The sequence below is a fragment of the Apteryx mantelli genome, chromosome 2 (genome assembly GCF_036417845.1).
Source record: "Apteryx mantelli isolate bAptMan1 chromosome 2, bAptMan1.hap1, whole genome shotgun sequence".
NCBI classification, from domain to species: Eukaryota; Metazoa; Chordata; class Aves; order Apterygiformes; family Apterygidae; genus Apteryx; species Apteryx mantelli.
The window spans coordinates 23,365,911-23,383,152 of record NC_089979.1 but is presented as its reverse complement, the minus strand read 5'-3'; positions in this window follow the sequence as shown (position 1 = coordinate 23,383,152).

Below are 17,242 nucleotides of genomic sequence, written 5' to 3'. Positions count from 1 at the left end.
TTCACTGGGGTGATAACATTGTCATCACACTGAAGGGAAATACACAGTCCCTCTGCTGTCCAGCTTGCAAGGTAAGGGACAGAGACTTAACTGCTTTATTTTCTTTTCAGAGAAGGTATTGTGTGGTTAACAATTATGGGAGGTTCAAATAGAAAAGGACCAGGATATTGTATTGTCAGACAAAACCAGCCTGAGTGCTCGCTGCTGTTGTTAGGGAGATCCTGGAGCAGCTGCATACTGCAACGCACGGGCTGGACCTCTAAGCCCTCCAGCTCAGGAGGGCTGGTGGTCAGCATTATTGTGTCCTAATTACACCAGAAATGAAACGAGCACCTAAAAAATGTGTCTTGGTAGTTTTCATGTGTGCATCTTTAAGGCCCACAGATGTGCTGAGGCCTACAGAGCCTTTTGTATCTGCTTTATTGACTTGAATCAGGTTTATGCAAGTCACTGAAAGTCATTATCAGCCTAAGGTTGTTCTGTGTTCAATGTGAAATGAATTGGTTGTGCTTGACAGCTGGGACAGAGCTCCTTCCTAGATGCAAAGCATATTGCCATCAGGTTTTTTTCACAGTACACAGCAGAAATTCTCTTTTTTTCTCACCTCCCATGTACTGTGTTCTTACCACCAAATATTCTGTAAGACTTGTGGGGAGCTGGATTGACAGTGTTCAGTCTGCAAACTCTTGCACTGCCCAGCTATCCCTGGCCATGGGTAAGCCTATGAGATCTGATAAAAGCATGGCATAGGGTGAGATGCTTTGAGGAATGGTGGCAACTTAAAATCAGTTGGGAAATTGAGGTTAAGGAATATACACCAAAGGGAGAAGAATGTATTTTGGGTAATATTATTTCAATAACATCAGCTTCAGCTGACCACTTTTTAAAAAATACCCCAAATAAAAAAAATACTTAAAATTTATGCCACTCGATTTGAATACTAGGTGTTTCGTGATGTGAAGAGGTAACATAATTATCATCCATCATTAAATCCACTGAGTGTCAAACTTATCACCTTGACACTTTAATGATCCTTAAGATGTCCTTGTAAAAGCTTGGTACCATGACAACCACTCAAACACAGGGCCTTGGTACTGCTGAACTTCTCTTAATAAATCAGGCATAATTGGCATCTATGTATTATAATAAATTAAAAGTTATTCAACTGGAATGATTTTATATTGTACAATATTAAGTCATTAAATTTGCTGTTCTGCTCTCTCCTTTGTGATATAGTTCCTGTGTGTGTTTTTTAACATGGAAAATTCTATCTCCTCCTCTTGCTAGATAAATCTGGGGGAGATCAAAGGTGCAGTGAATTAATGTATAGCCTGTCACTCCTTGCCATTTGGGTTCAGTTTCTGGTTAAACGGGGCCCCCACTGAAATGATTTATGCGCAAGGACTGAACTAATTAAATTAAGCAGATGAAAATTACCCATACATGTACTCAAGGCTCCGCATGACCTTCTGAGGTGATCTGTCCTTCTTCACCTTGTCCTCTGCCTCTTTCTCCTTCTCAGCCTTTAGGTCTGCACAGCAATCGGAGGGAGGTGCCCGCTCAGCAAGGGGGAGCTTTCCCTGCGTGTCGATGTGTTGACGGTGACGTTCAGCCCCAGGAAGCACCTGGGACAGGCAAGTGGCTGTGCCATCCCCGTGGCCTCTTGGCTGCCGCTGCTTTATCCCAAGGCCAGCAGTGCCCCGCTCCACCAACTGCTCTGTTTCCGCTCCTTTCTGCCTCACCAGCTCTGGGTCACGAGCTGGAAAAGGTTTGGTAAGGAATTACAAACTCTCAAAGGTCAGATCCTCCTCTTGTCTGAAAGCAAAGAACTGTGTACATGCAAAAAATATTGCCATATATCCATATACTCCTATCCATTTTGTCCTCTGTGGTAGCACCAGCTGCAGACAAGAGGGCTTGAATTCATTGCCTTTATGTTGCAATATCTACATAGTGTTTTCTGAGAATAGACTACCTGAATTGAAGGTCAAATGTTAGGTGCAAAACTTGTAAAGCATATAAAAAATATTCCTGTGACAGTATAGATAGGGCTAATTTTGAAACATAATCTCCTTTCTTTCTTTAAAGAACATTTATTTTATTTTCCTGATTTTCTGGATGGTTCCTTCATGTTACTGAATTATAAGGTATTCCCTCCAAAATTATTTTATCAGTAGGATGTTTGCAGTGGTACCATGGGACATTATTATTAGTGTTCATATTTGGATTTTTAAATGTCCATAGTTTAAAGTGTAAATCTATTTTGACAACGAGACTGTGAAACAGAAAAAGAGGACTTTTTTTGGTACTGTACTGTGGTGAGGTTTCCAGGAATAGCTTAGAAGATCACTGGACCTCAGCATGTTCAGGATAGCAATATTCCATAATGACCAGGAGTCATAGCTGACATTGCAGAGTCGTTGGTTAGAAAGAAAGCTTTACATGGATTCAAGCATGGAGAGCCCAAGGATGAAATTTGCCTTTGAGCAAATAGGGGCAGATCCTGGCCCAGTGCTCCATGCCTTGAAGCTACGTTTGTGATGCAAAGGAATGGAGAAACCCCTGTGTCGTAGCTGGGCTTCTCCTGAGGCACCAAAATCAGCCAGGAGACAGTCAACTCCTGTGTACCCAAGGATTTGAGAAAAGAGAGATCTGGTGGCAGATTAGTGAAAAAGACTGAGAGAGTGAATTCCCCATCGTAATACCAGTGTGCTGTGTTAAGAAGTGGGAATGAGGAGATTTGTCAGGTTCTCAGTCAAGTCACTGTGAGCTCTGGCTGGAGTGGAGTCAGTCTGAAAGCTCCCTTGCACCCTTGTGTGATCAGAATTTGTGACGCTGGGTACTGATTTGTACTTAAGTACACTCAAGTGTACTTGCACTTGAATTAGACAGCACACTCAATAGCTGAGTGAAATAAAATAAAACATATCCTTGATCACTATAACATTATAAGTGCACAGGTCTGAATTTTTAATATGAAAAATTTATTGTTGCAATATGTCAGTTATGGACATTTTTATTTAAAAAACCCTTCTAAATTAATATTTGAATCAACATCTCAAGAAGTTTGAATTTCATTACTGAAATTTGTGTGTTTTCTAAACTGAAAGCCAAGTTTCAGCTAATAAGAAAAAAATCTCAGTACTTTGATTCCTCAAAAAGCTGTTTCTTCCTCCCAGCTACATATAGTCACAGAATTTCAGAATTAATTTTTTGATGAAATCATTTTCCTAGCCTTATATAAACTTTTATTAAAAATATTTTGGATATTGACACACGAAGAGTAGTGTTTGCCTCTACAGAAATATTAAAATCCCAAAGAAGAATGCAATCTACCAAAGGTTGTTAATAGTACAGTTTGTTACCTAATTAGCTCGTGTAATGTGTTAGATGCTGGTATTTTTTAAATAAAATTCTGAGTGTTATTTTTTCCAAATCATCATTTTAGTGATACAGAATATTTTTCCACAGTCTGTTAAAATTCACTGCTTTCAAAATTCCTTTGTCTACTTGTAAACTTTGCACTTGAAAAGGTGCTGTGCACTGTCCAAAAGAAGGACGTCGTTGGATGGAGGAGTAGAAACCCTGAAATAGAGTAGAGGTCTGTACAAGACAGACATTGCCAAACTTTAAAGTTTAACTGATGGCTGGGAACTGTAATACTTGGAGCCCTTGGTTCTGCAAAGAAACCTGTTTATTTGGTATATCAATGTATTTGTTGTCACATCCGATGTACCTTAACTGGGCTTGAGCTGTTTCTGCTGTCCTAGTAAGAGTTTCTGAATAGCACTTTTTAAAAAACTTTTTTATCCTAAGGAAGTTTTGCTTCTTTATATGTGTCAGGAATTCTTATGTTCAGTGATTCCCCGTGATATCTATATTAAAATGCTCAGTTTAATCTAATGCAAAAAAGATTATCAGGTTGCTACACGAGAAAATTTATAAGAAGGTAGTACTTTCCTATTATAGCTATCATTTGGGAGCTTTAGCCATGCCACTGTAGTATCTAGTGAAGCCTCTCCCCCAGGCTTGTGACTCGCCCCTGTTTTGAGGCTGCCATTTTGTTCTTTAGACATAGAGCTTTTATTAAAAAGAAATAAAAGTTAAGGGAAAGCTGTAAAAATATGAAGTAGATGCACCTTGATGCAGTGATATCTTGAATGCTGATTCTGAGAGATACAGCCTGCCCTGCTCATCTCAGCGGATATTACATTCAGATGCTAATGATTTAAGTGTTTATTAGAAACTTCAGTGGTCATACAAAAATGAAAGAAGGGAGAGTGTATGGTGTATTATAAGTAGCACCTTGCTCTTGAGTTCTTGCCTACGTCATTTTTTTCAACAAAGTTTTTTGCAATCAAGACTGTTTTTCATAGAAGCAGGAATTCTGATGTCTGATGTAAGCAGCTCTGGCAGCCTCTGCGTCTGTGTGTGCTTTAATCCAGTGTGCACCAGCGGGTGTCCAAAACCTGGCTCCTGATGCTTGTGTCTTGTGTTTCATCCATTCTCATCCTCAGAGCTAGAAAGTGCTGGCTCCTTAGTTCAAGTTTCTGTCCCTGCAGAACAGCAGAAGCACGAAGCGTGACTGCAGCTGATATATACCTGTGTGAAATAGCTTTGACCTGGTTATTTCCAGTTTCCACTTCCAGGTCCCAGTCCCAGTTTCCAGTACCATTTGTAGACTTCCAGTACGAGGGAAGGCTCATGCAACCCATGCTAAAGGGAGCTGGGCTGTACCTAAACTCGGCTCTCTCTTCTTTCTCCAAAGTTGAGGTCCTGTTTATTAATAGAATAGGCTGGACTGATTTTCTCGTACACTGCACAGGCTGAGTGGCTTCTTACCTGGGCGTCTTCAGAGGGCAGAGAATAGCTGTTGGGTAGCATTGCGCAGAATAAACCACAGCGTCTTTCATTGCTCGTTTGTCTTCTTAGAGTATGAGTTCAGACTTGTAATTTGGCAACATACCTCTTGTATAATGTGTGGGTAACAGCATGAGTGATACAAAGATGATTATGAATAATTTTACACCTAATAGTGTTGCGGTGTGTGTGGACTTTGTTTCTGATATCTTGTTTTCTGTTTTCTCTGCTCTTAACTGAAGGGAAGTTCCTCTCCCAGAGACACAAGGGTGAATGCTCTGCTCTCTAGGCACTAAGGGCCACCCTGTGCTTCGTAATACGGATATTATCTTTTATGCTTTCTTCCTTTTTCTATAATCTGAAATCAATCATTTTAGGGTAAGAATAGTTTTAGCTTGTTTTTCTATATGGAAGTGCCACATGCATAATTATCTGCAGAAATGTTAGAACTGTTAGATACTGGTGTGTCCCTGAAAAACTGTCTAGAAGATGGATTCTTGGAAAAAATAACAAAAAAGAGATCAAATACACTGAATTAAAAATATTTCTAAATCAAGGTTTTATGGTTGCTCTTGTAAACATATTTGTTCATCACCACTTATCTGAATTTGTTGAGCTTATTGGAAATTAGGAGTTGAGTAAGGATGAAAAGGTGTCTTTCTGCTGTTACAATAAGACTGGTAGCAGATATTTAGAATATTCCTGTCCCCTCATCATGCTGCAGTGCCATTGTCACTTTTATCATAAAGGAATTATGTTTCTCTATGTATGAAAAAAGCATTCTAGAACTACTCTGAATTAGTTTTTAATGTACTGTGACCTTGAATTGCCCCAGGATATTAATGCTAAATGATTACTTCTGAATGTTTTTTGAATAGCTGCACGGTGCAATTAAATGCACCATACATCACACATGACACAGTTAAACGCCTCTTCTGGTCAAGGAACCTAAACAGTTCTTTCAAATGACGGTAATTCCATGTTACTGAAGATGAAAAAAAAAAAGTCACTTGTTGGTACTAACATAAGCATAACCTGGAAGAGGTTATAACCTTTGCCTAAGGTTGATCAAAATAAAAAGAATTTTTTCATAGGAATCTAAAAGGAAGATGACTTCTGATCACTACAAAACCAATGCTCCATCACATTGCATTTTCTCTCTAGACAAAGGGAGTAATAGTAATAAATCCCTCACTTTCTGACAAGTTGCCAATTTTTGTGTAAAATGAAAGAATAAAGAATATGACTCATAAAATGGGTATAAAATGGAGACACTGCTATTATGTACATTACATTACACAGCAATTGATTTTAGAATGTGGAACCTCATAAATCTGATCCTCTGCAAAACCTTCTTATAAAATTAGTGGAGTTCAGAAGTGATCAAAGGGCCAAGATGACTCAAGAAGCTGGTAACAAGAAGAAAAAGAGCCTTTTCTTTGGATTACTGGTTCAAATCTGACCTGGTCTGGTTGCCTCAACAGGCTGCTGCTCCTTGTGTTATTTCACATGTACTGCCAAATTTTGCTTGTGCTTTTAATTGGATTTTTTTTTTTTTTTTTTTTTTTTTTTGCAGAGAAGCAGCACAGTGTGAACAGCGGTAGAGAGGGCTCCCAGGTCTGAGCGAGGCTGGTGTGGGGATCTGAAGTGTCAGTGCGAACAAACCTGTTTTCAACAGCGTGCTGCTGAAGAGCCCCATGTGCCTGCATTGAGGTAGAGACATCATCCTGTGTCAGGCAAACTGTCTAAACCACAAAAATGTTAATGGCAAATACATTTCATCCTTGGAAATAACTCCTGAGTAACTCCAAAAAATTGAAAAAAAATGAATATAAGGCATATGTACGGATTCATATGAGATTTCCAGCTTTTGCTGGTGTTCTTGCTCAGACACTGGAGTGGGGTAAATTGTGTGTGTGATGTTCACTGGATGAAAAAGGGTTAAGAAAGTGGGCCTGTAAAATCCTGGGAAGCAGAGCAGGTTTTGGAACCTGTGCTGAGATGTCTGAGGGCATCAGTGAGGGAAGGTGGGAGGTGGGAAGACAGAAAAGATGATTGCTAGAGGCAGCAGTTCATTAAGACAATCCTGCAGCATGAAAGAAGCCCCAAAATAATACGTTAAATAAAGAAGTCCTTTCTCTCTATGTATACTTTAGCTTCCCCACACTGACGAGAAACAACCCAACAACTTCCGGAAGCATACGCTGGGGGAGAGCAGGGAGCGGGAACCACAGCTCTTGAGGAAATTGGTTATTCAGCTCTAAGATAGTTTTCACTGCATGTTTTCAGTGTGAAGAAGAACACTGTTGTATGACTGGATAAGAGTGTGAAGACAAGCTGTATGTGCTTTACAAAAAGAGCAAAAAGATTTTATGATGAAACAGATTTGATGCTCCAGCTACTAAAATCAACTGTTATGCAGTGAAATCTGCTTTATGGTTGCCCCGTGTCAGCCAGTGTGGATATAGGCGTAAACATCTCTGAAAACTTAGAGGATGAGTTAGACTCGCCCAAGGCAAGCATGACTGGCACTTGCATGACAGGTAATCCAAGTTGACACTGACCTTGCCAACATTATATGACAATATTTTTACTAGAATAAGCTGTCCTTGAATTTCCCAAGAGTGTTTGGTTCCAACAGGCTTTTTTTCAGTGTGAGGAAAGCACAAAGTCTTGTTCTGTTTATTCTGGAGCATGGAAATGTTTGTTATGGCCAGTACTATTACCTCTCCCCCTCCCTTCCCTGGTCTTTGATTTCCCCTTGGCCTCAGAGATCATACCATAATCTCAAATTATATAGATCACTTGTCATCTCATGGCCTTCATGTCATCTGTTAGACTGTGATCTGTCTTTGCAAATATATGTGGACAAGAAAGAGGCTTCAGGAGCATTTCTTGCCTACTAGCCTGGGGAAGGGTCAGTGACCATCATAGACTACATATGCAAAATACTTAGTGAATAAATTTCCCCAAAATAATGAGGAGGAGAAGGAGGCAGCACTGATGACCTTCAGCTTTCCCTGCTTCACTGGAAGGGGATAACCTGTGCCATCTCACTGCCACAGATTGAACGCCTGCGGGGCTGACTGGCTTTGTACAGACTTGTGTGTGTGTGTTTTTATGTTCAACATCATTTGATAAGGAAAATTTACAAAAACTGGGCTATATTTTACAGTTTGGGGCTTAACTTCTTCACACCCATATTTGATGTTAAGCCTTTTGCTTTGTTACCCTGAAAAAAAGCCAAGTGTATTTTTAACATTACTTAAATGATGAAGATATCAATGATATCATAATTTCATTAGTCTTTGCCTCTTTGAATATTGCAAAGCTTCATGAAATGTAATTCCTTAAATTAGCCACCGGAAAGAGTAAACAAAAGGTAGGAATTATTAGAACCTGGTTGTGTGGGACAGAGTGAGATTATAGAGTACCTTTGTCAGCCTCAAATGGGAGTATTAGCTTTTGAGAGAGCAGGTTTCTCTTACCTGATGGATCTCAGAAGTTTCTGGTGTGACGAACTCCAGGTATTGTGGAAAGGGACTGTGCTCTCTGCCTCCTATTGAAGAAAGTAGTAAATAAATCAGTCTTTTTCTACTTGCACTTGTATTCGTTGTATGTATTCTTCTATGAAGGCTGTGCAGTCTAAAAGCCTGAGACCAAACCAGGAATCTGCATGGCCAACTGGGAATCTGTTTCCTGTTGTTTACCTGGCATAGCTGACAAAATCAGTCTCCTCATCTTTCTTCATTAATTTCTCTCTCTACCTCATAACTGTGTGTAGAATAATTAGTTAATGGGACTAATTCTGTTTCCACTTACGCTAATGTTATTACGTGTGATACCTGATGAGATCAATGAAATCAAATAAAATTGAAAAAACTGCTGAGACCAGAATCACAGACAGTATTTGAAAACCAATGAAGACAATTTTTAATCCATGGACCAGAGGGCCCCCCCCCCCCCCAACATTCCCTACGCATTCTTAGTTACCTTGATTTTTCCTCTGGGTATGTAAAATACAGTTCAATGTCATTATCTCAGTTTTGTCCTTGCTCAATGACATTATCACCTTGTTCAGTGTCATTATCACAGAAATACAGCCGCTTCAAAAAACAAATTATGGACAGTTATGATGCTTAGCTGTACCACAACACTAACATTGCCCCGAAAAAAAATGAAATTATTCTTTCTGCTATTCTGAAGCTACTAGGTAATTCTGAAATGCAGGGACAGGATACAGCTCTGCAGCTGTGGGTTTAAGCTTCCTGAGGTAAGGAAGGGGAAGAAAAGGTTTCACCCGTAGGAACTCTACTGAAGTAGATTTGCCCATTTATTTCAAAATTAATTCTGAATTTTCCTTCCTATTTTTTAGATTGATTACTTTAATGTAATCTTTAATTAAAATTAATTCTTGCTTTCTTGTGTTTTAAAGTTAATATAATACAAATAAATCCCATATTTACTCATTTTATAGGCACTAGAAATTGCATTTTTCTAAAACTAATTTCAGTAACAAGCAAATTTTTAGTGACGCTGGTATTAGCCTCACTCCTTTGCATCATTTTTATCTCTTAAAGTATTACAACTTTATTATTATCATTACAGTAACATGGTGACCAGAACTGAACACAAAACTCTAAACTCCTTGCCAGAATCTTATATAATAGAACAATGGATGAATGTTGTTAATTTTAAATGCAAAATTATAAATCAATTACAGTGATGGCAAAAGCCCTTCGTGACATGCCACAATTTACTTTCAAAGACATTTAAACCTATTTCACATGCTGAACAATCTGTAATAAATTATGATTTTTTTTTCCTCCTGAAATGAAGCTATAATTATGACAGTTGAATTCTTGTTCTGAGAAATAAGGTGGCATTTAATTCCTTGAGAACAAATGACACTCACAAAAGAACAGTTAATTACTCTCAGCTGCAAAAAAAAAAGTGTGGGGAGAGAAAAAATATGAAAGAGAATGTGGTAGCATTTTATGTGAAGTGTCTATTAATGAATCCTTAACGAAAGCTGTACTGCAATTGAACTTTGCTTGGTGTCCATGTGATTGAGTGACAATCTTTAAGTCCAACTCTTCCCATAAAATCAAACCCACATTCAGAGTAGGAGTACAATGCAGGGATGTATCTTCAGGAAACATTACATGTCTGTTGCCAAATATTCAATATGCAAAGAACAAAACCCAGAAAAACTCTGGTGCCAATCAGATGGGCAAAACGAATATCTAAGTCAGTTCTGCACTTTCAGGTTGCATTACAATGGTAGCACTATACAATTAGTCCTAATAGTTCTTAATTTCCATGCTTGCTATCACATCAAATGGATGGTTTTGACTTCTTCTAGTATTAATAGGGCAATAAAGAGGAATGCTAACCACTCAGGTCCCTCATGCCACAAATATGCGACCGTGTGCTTAACTTTTCTAGCATACATCATTCCTACTGTGCTCAGTGGGACCACATAAGTGTTGTAGGTAAGAGCCTTACTGAATCCAAAGGTTCTTCCTTGAAAATACTGATCATCCTAATTTCCTGCTTTATTCTTATGCATTGTGTGAATAATCAACCCGTGCACAGTTGAATTTATTAGCACAGGTCTTGCTGCACTGCACGGCTAACCTTCACATTTTCAGAACAGTTTTAGCTGATTGGTGAAGAGATGCCAGTCTTGCTAATCTGCCTGCCTTCCTTAGGGAAGAGAGACTTTTTGGAAGGACTACACTAAGTGGATATTCCCTCACCCTTTTTGGTTCAATTATGATTTGTGAATTGGCTAATTTGGGGGCGCTCTGAAATGTAGTTGGAACAACACAGTTGCATGTAAAACAAGGCCTAATGCACTGAGTTACATTAATGTTAAATCAAAGATGATTGGATTAATTGCTATTTCATTTTATCATCTTCTGTGCACGTGTGGTGCTGGCAGAATTTCAGAGCTTTTAGAAAAATTAATTGAGAACTATGGAAATAATACAGGCAAAGAGACTTTTGCATCGGGTCTCTCTGCTGGTTGTCAAGGGATATATAGTCTACAATTGGGAGGTTATAATGTATTTCTTAATATTTCTATTTTTGAAGTTTCTCATAAAACAAGTAGGAAAATGAATCGATCATACAGTATATGAGTTACTGGATATTACAGCTGTCAATTATACCTCAGAGAGAAAGCACGCATTCGATAAGACTTTCACCACAACAAAGCATATGAGAAAAATCCTGTTAATTTCTAACAGGGGAAAAAGAAGATACTGTTAAAAATGTAAAAGTACACATTTTAAAATAAAAAGCTGTTCATATATTTTTCATTTTGTCACCTCTATATTTAAATCTGGTTAAATCCCTTGATAGAATGACATAATCGAATAGTGTTAGACCCATGTGGAAACTCATACTATTGGGTAATTTATTTTATTTGTCCACTCAGTTCTGATAGCAAACAGAAGATTTATTAATGCAATGTAAAATATTAGCTGGCAGGTAAAAGTAATTCTGTTAATGAACATGATTAGAACAGCAGCTGGTATACAGAAAACGCAGTGTTTGCAACATCCACAAAATTAATAGACCTTAAAATACTTGGGAAATCAACTAAAATACGTCTTCAGGATTGCAAGAATGACTGTGCCTGTGTTTAATCTGGAAATGAACAATAAAAGAATAAAATACATACTTCCTCATCAAGAACAGCTCAAAGTGCCTTTTCCTGACCAGTGGCAGAGCTTACCAGAAGATTCGTGGAATAGATATTTTTTTCATAGCTTTCAGTCAGGGAGGACACCAGTGAGAATTTGGGGCAGTATCAAAGCTGGCGCGTCTCTCTGCTCCTCCCTTAGGGCAGGCTCATGCTGGCTGTGCATTTGCTGTATTTGAAGATTGGCTGTCCCACTGCCTGGGGACCCATCGTGCTGCTCCTGAGAGAGCGAGCAGGGCAGGTCCCTCACCATGACCAAACCATGGAGGGTGGAGGGTCACCATCTACTGCTGTCGTCGCCGCCAGCCCTGGGGACATCCTGAAAAGTCCTGCACGACTGGGCAATGTCCACCCAGGGGCCACCAGCGAGGCAGCAGGGACGGCAACCCCTGCGTGCATCATGGCAAAGCTTGAGCCTGCCCCGTTGCTCCAATGGGCAGGCAAGCCTTGGCTTGAAGGACTGGTGGGTAGGAGTAAGACCTGGAAGAAACATCGGATTATACTGGCACTTTGACATAATATAGCCAACTTCCATTTTTGGTTTGAACGTGGGTATCAGGTCACTTGCTGGCAAGCTTCAGGACGCTTGGTGGCAAGTGCGAGCAGCGCATGCTCCTCCGAGTGCATGGCCTGACCCTTTATTTCAGAAACACATCTCTGCCTAATCGCGCTGGCAGCTGCTGGTGCCGCTTGTCCAAGCAAAGTTAGGTTTGGAGAGGACCGTTCTGCTTCCTGCTGCTTTCCTGCGCTGGCTGCCTCACAACTGTAGCAAACGTTTTCCCAGACAATCAAATGTATGCGTGTGTGTGTGTTTTAACTAAATGTAATAGCAGATATTTTTTACTCTGTGGATTTTAGTGCCACTTTCTCTTCTTAGACTATATATTACTTTAGAGCCCTACCCCTGTGAAATAGGAAACTGGTCTGTGCTGTTCTTTCTCATGTAATCAGTACAGAAAAGTTATGGATGTGATTGTATTTTTCTTTCCAGTTGTTAAGCCTTTTAGTTCCTTTTGGCTCCTGTAGGAGTGAATTTAGTGCTTTGGAAAGGTGTGAGGATACAAGCTGATATTCTCTGCCTAGTGACATTTCTGGTCTAATTTGAACAGCAGCATGTATCCATGTGCCAACCTATTTATTTGTTTCCATGATGATTCAAAGATACCATTGCTTGGGAAAAAATAGTGAGACAAATAATAAGCATTCCATTTTTCATTCATCTATGGACCTTGAAACATAATCACCTTCTCCTGAGACACACTGCAGTTTTCTGGGTTTTATTAACCTGAATATATCATTGATGATCTAAAACTGGCAAACCCACTACAGATTTAGGATCTCTCTCTTCTATGGCAATCCTGTTTTGTTTACTAGAATTTGGATCCATGTTTTTAGGTAAATTAATACCAGTTAATGTATTTGATACAGTAATACAATTAATGTAGTTGAAGGCCAGGGATCACAGAGGAATAAAGAATTGAAAAAATCTAGGATGAATCTCACCATAAGAAATATGGTGCATTTGCTTATGGTAATCAAAGCATATAGCTACAAAGACACTGAAATGAATAAGAACCACTCTGTTGTTTCACAATCTACCCCGTACCAAAACAATACAAAGCACAATATGCAAAGGGCATTTGGAGACAGCTAAATCGCACGTGAGCAGATAGTGGTATTTAAGTGAGAAGTGAGTTTCTGAAACTGATTTGCAGCTTTCTTCTCTCCGAAGAACAATATACTTATATGCATTTCAAGAAGATATCAGAATTCAGGGATCCTGTCCAGGGACATGAACAATTAGTGCATGTCTGGTTGTAAGGAGCTTTTTTTCAGAATTTCCCGAGTCATGAGAAAGGCAATAAATACAAGCAGAGAGTACAAATCACAAGTCATTGCAACCACCAGAAGAACTGACAAAGAGTTGCAGATAATTTTTAGTTCATCTATCATTCAAGACACTGAATTTGATCCAAAAAGAGAAGCCATCTCATATAATTCATTCATTAATACCTGGTTAGCAGTGTAAGACAATACAATATCTGCTTTCTGGCAAAACCTAGCATTAGAACTGACTGGAGTGCAACAGGATCTAAAAGATGTATTGCCCCCATGTAGTTAGCTTAAGAGAATCTAAAGTCTAATATTTGAGGTGCCAAAAAAAGCAGTGTTCAAACATCATTTATTCTTTCAGGGAAATCCGTTTCAAATCAGCATCCTGTTCCTTTTCTGTGAGAGAATGCAATTAAAGGAGATTGCCATTTTTTTTTCTGTTTGGAAAGAATGTTCCCAGGAATTTTATCCTTCTAATGCTTTTAACATGCAGTGAATCACTTATTTGTACAATCATGATGAAAAACAGTTAGCAGGAGACAGAACATGCACCTCCTAATGAGTTTCACAATATATTGTGTCTGTCCCATGCGTATGAATACGGGAGGTGAGATATACACAGGGCCCAAGACCTATAAGTCCTTGAATTCCTCTGAAGGGAAAAGTTTCCATAAGATTTCTTTCTAGTTACGCTTGCTTTCCCAAAGAAGATGCAGGACGCCAGAGCTGTAGTCATACCACGAATGAAAATTTCTGATTCAACGGGAAAGGAAGCCCTGATAAGCTCAGTATGAACCTCAATGAACCAGACGAAAGCCCAGGCTGCCTCCTTCCAGTGAACACTGCAGGGGATTTCCTCTTTCCCCTTGAACTGTGACTGCCTAAGGCAAAAAGTCTTTGAAAATATGAGCTGATAAGTTTTGTTGTACATATACATCATCATTCACTCTTAGAATCATGTGATCATAGAAACATTTCAGACTGTTGTATGCAATCATACAACAGTTTGGGTTGGAAGAGCCCTCCTGAGGTCATCTAGTCCAACCTCCTGCTTGGAGCAGAACTGATCAGATCAGGTTGCTCAGGGCTGCGTCCACTCCAGTCTTGAACACCTTCAAGGATGGAGACTCACAGCCTCTCTGGGCAGCCAAATGCAGTGTTTGGCCACCCTCAAAGTTAAAAAAAAATCATCTCCTAATATCTAATCAAAGTTTTCCATGTTCCAACCTGTGGCTGCTGTCTCTTGTTCTATTGCTGTGCACCTCCGAGAAGAGTCTGGCTCCATCTTCTCTGTGTCCTCTGGCCATGTAGTTGTACATAGCAAAAAGGTCTTCCCTTAGCCTTTTCTTGTTGCAAATACTGCTCTTATCAGAAAACTCCATGTCTTGGAAAATGTGTGGCAATATTTTTCCAGACATGAAATTGGGATTTTTGCCTGTTACCCATAGTCTGTCCTCCACAATTTCTACTCTGTCCTCAGCATAAAATAACTTAAAATTTTGTTCACAGCCATGTTATACATTTTTAAGTTAGGTTAGAAGTGTTCTGTGCTACTGCCTGTTCAATCCAAGCCAATTTATAAATGTTTCTGATTAATGTAAATCACATACATAACTGATTTTTCAGTTTGGTGGTGGAAAACACAAAACAACAGCCATATTTGTCACAAATGTATAAAGTGTTTTGATTGATCCTACCTTGCATTTTTCAGCCAATAAATTATTCATTTGGAAGACTTCAGCCAATTTCATTCACAACCTTTTTGGAAGCTCTAGCTGATGTGCCAACATCACTTCATGGACAGACTGTGCCTGGCCTGCAGAGAAATATGCCACAAGGACTGGTCTTTGGAGTCTTTGTTTGCCTTTAACATGTCTGTTTTTGAGTTTTGTACCAAGCAGGCACCTCAGAGTTTCTAGAAAAGTAAATTACTAAAAAAAGGAATGACTTTTAGAGTAAAGGTGCAGCACCAGTGAATATTTGTAAACTATTCTGATAGTGTTTTGGCATCTGGCTGCCAATTTCATGTATTCAGATTTCTCTTTTAGTTCCTGTTATGTTAATTTGTTGGTTTCTGGATCTGAAAAATTGCAGCTCACACTCTGTTCAACTCCCAGGTTCAGACTTATTGTTTTAAAAACTGCAGTGTGTAATATGGAAATCTGGGCTTTTTAATGCAGATTTTAACAATTGCAGTTAAGTTATTTGGTGGGGGAGGGTGAAGACACATCCAAGGAGAACACCTGTTTTGATGTAATTAAAGCCCTACAGCAGTATATGAGTAAAATACTTCTAGAAAACCTTGCTCTATAGAGTTTAAAATGATTACAGGACCAAAGGGGTTGTAAGTAGTTAGTCCCTTGGAAGTAGATTAGTAATGATGGAAACAGATTGATTTGAACTAACTATTGCCCAGGTGCAATGGAAGGTGTATGATGGGGGGGTTTAAAGACATAGAAGAATAATTGCAGAGACAGGTGCTGCTTACGCTGAAACTTGCCTGTTGCAGTACGTACAAACTGAGGTAAAACTGCTGGTGCAGTGCAGAGGCTCTAAAACAGAATCAATTAAATTATTTTATTTTAAAAAATGATAAAATGTGTCACTGGTTTCTCTGTCCTTTCTTGCACTAGTGTCCCTTAGCAACTGTCTGTGTGAAAGTCATAAATTCAGAATAAATAAAATATAGCACACCCCCCCCCCAAAGCAAACTAAGCCTCCCATTTATTTCTGTGCCAAGCGCTCTCCTGCAGCAAACAAGTGCAGTTCTTAAATCTTTACAACCCAGCCTGATATCTTCCTACAGAGAACATGTGGGGAAAATGTAGGGCCTTACTTACACAGATTTTTTTCCCTTATCTTCTGGGCTGGCTTGACATTCATTCCAGCTTTGGCTTAAAGCACAGTATTAAGTGTCCTAGCCTTGGGCTCTTTCTTTCCTCTCCCCTCAGCCTAGATATGTCCTCTGTTGGCTCCCAAGGTCAGTCTAGGTCAGCATATGTGGGGCTCCACTGTGGGGAACTGAGGCTTTGGAGAGAGGAAGAAATTTTGGGAGGGAGGACTGGAGAGGGCAGAAAGACCCTTGGGTTTTGGCCCTTTGGCCTTCAAAACACACCTTTTGCCAAGTGCAGCCCCCTCCTTCCAGCAACTTTGAGGAATCGATGCAAAAATAGCTGTGCAGTTGCTATGGTCCCTCAGATCCTTGTCCGTAGCCCAGTTTGCCTCTTGGTACTCACTGGGTACTTCCACAGGGAACTCTGTTAGAAGCAGCTTACTTCTTTAATCCTGAAAATCAGTACAGGAGCTTTACAAAACCACTAATGCCATCACGTTCTCTAGCCCTTTTGTTTTTCAGACAAATTACCATAATAAACGTGAAGGTTTTGATTAATATAACATCAACAGAGCATCTTAAGAAGCAATAGCAACCAATGAACCAAAAAAAATCCCCAACAACCCACCAAAACCCCACCTGGACGTAAATGGCTCCAAAAACACATGAAAAGTGTTCTAATCCAGTCTCTGCAAACAATTCTTTGTATAAATTAACAGTGCAGAAGAAAGTAAGAAAAGCATGGGCTCAGAGCTACCAGCTCCTCAGTTTAATTTCAGATCTTTTAGTGACTCCCTTGTTCTGACCCTGGTTTACTTGGCTTTGTTATACTTCAGTTGCCTTAGCAGTGGGTAAAGGCAAGATTAAGATATTGTCTCTCCAATTATAAAGATCGTGGGCAGAAAACTGTGTAATGACCCTGCTGTTAGATAGGGTGGAAGGGTCACTAACTGGGTTAAGACAGAGTGAGTTAAATTTGTCTATGATATAACTGTATTGGCTTT